The sequence below is a fragment of the Ciona intestinalis genome, unplaced genomic scaffold (assembly GCF_000224145.3).
Source record: "Ciona intestinalis unplaced genomic scaffold, KH HT000054.2, whole genome shotgun sequence".
NCBI lineage: Eukaryota > Metazoa > Chordata > Ascidiacea > Phlebobranchia > Cionidae > Ciona > Ciona intestinalis.
The window spans coordinates 120,620-121,892 of NW_004190376.2; positions in this window are offsets into that span (position 1 = coordinate 120,620).

Sequence of the window (1,273 nt, forward strand, 5' to 3'; positions counted from 1 at the left end):
GTTATATAATTTCCTTATTTTTCTTCTTATAGACAACCTTTGGAAAACAATGTGGGCTTTCCGTTATCAGCGTCTTGGCCTTGCTGCATTTTATCATCAAAAGTTTGCGAGTCCATGTGAAATAGAAACCTCTCTAAGTAGTCTGTGTGTAGAAGAAGCAATGATAATGTACAACGCATGTGCTGCACATTATCTTAGGCACAAGGTATGATTCATTGGGCTGGTTTATAATTAATTTGACTTCTCTATGCTTAACTGCCAATATTAATTCTTTTCTTATTAAAATTCCTGATTTTATTGTAGTAGTTTACCCTGTCACTAGGGATGCACATTACAGAATTTCGAATCCATGAGATTCGAATCCTTTTGTATTCGAATCTAATTACGGGATTCGGTATTCTGTTTAATGACGTCATTACACGTCATCTCATATACTATATTAACAATTTTTGAAACTTATTAATTTTGAAAAAAAATATTTTTGTGTTTGTGGGACTTTCGAGAGTAAACGTTTCGTAACGTCTTTTCATAGCCTGCTATACGTTTCATGACTTAAAAACTACCCAATAGTACAATTTTTGATCATTTTACAACTCAAGATCCAACAAGGCTGTTATGAAAGGGTCAATAAACTGACTTTTGTGGTTAAAATTTTTTTTTCCTATAAATATAAAAAGATTCGAAATTCTAGATTCGAATTAAAGTATTCTAGGATATCCTAGAATACCTAATTATTCTGTAATGTGCATCCCTACCTGTCACTTTGTTTGGTGTTAATTCAGACCTGGCCCATGGAAAATTGGTTAGCATGCCTGCTTTTGCCCAGAGTGTTTATGGGTTCAAGGTTTATTGCTGCTACCATTTTTGGTGTGACCTTGGGCAGGAAGCTTAACGACAACTGCTCCAACCCAGTGTTCATTAATGGGTTGTCTATACGTAGTAACTGGTAAGCTTGCACTGGTGTATGAAACAAAACACTTTGGTATAATGCCTGTCGTTGCCCCACCACGTGAGGATAAACAAGTTACCTATAAACAAGTTATTACTCACAAATTAACCAAACATTTATTTAGAATTAAATTTATTTAGAATTGCCAATTTATTGCTCGAGTAATGGAGAGACCTTCATGTGGTGATGTGCGATCTTGGTTAAGCTCTTCATCATCAATTTATCCACAAAGTTGTAAGGAATGTCTTCCACCTGTAAGTAATATTTACTGTTAGAAAAAAATAATTATTAGGTGTAGCGACCACGCTTATTTTCTTCAATCCA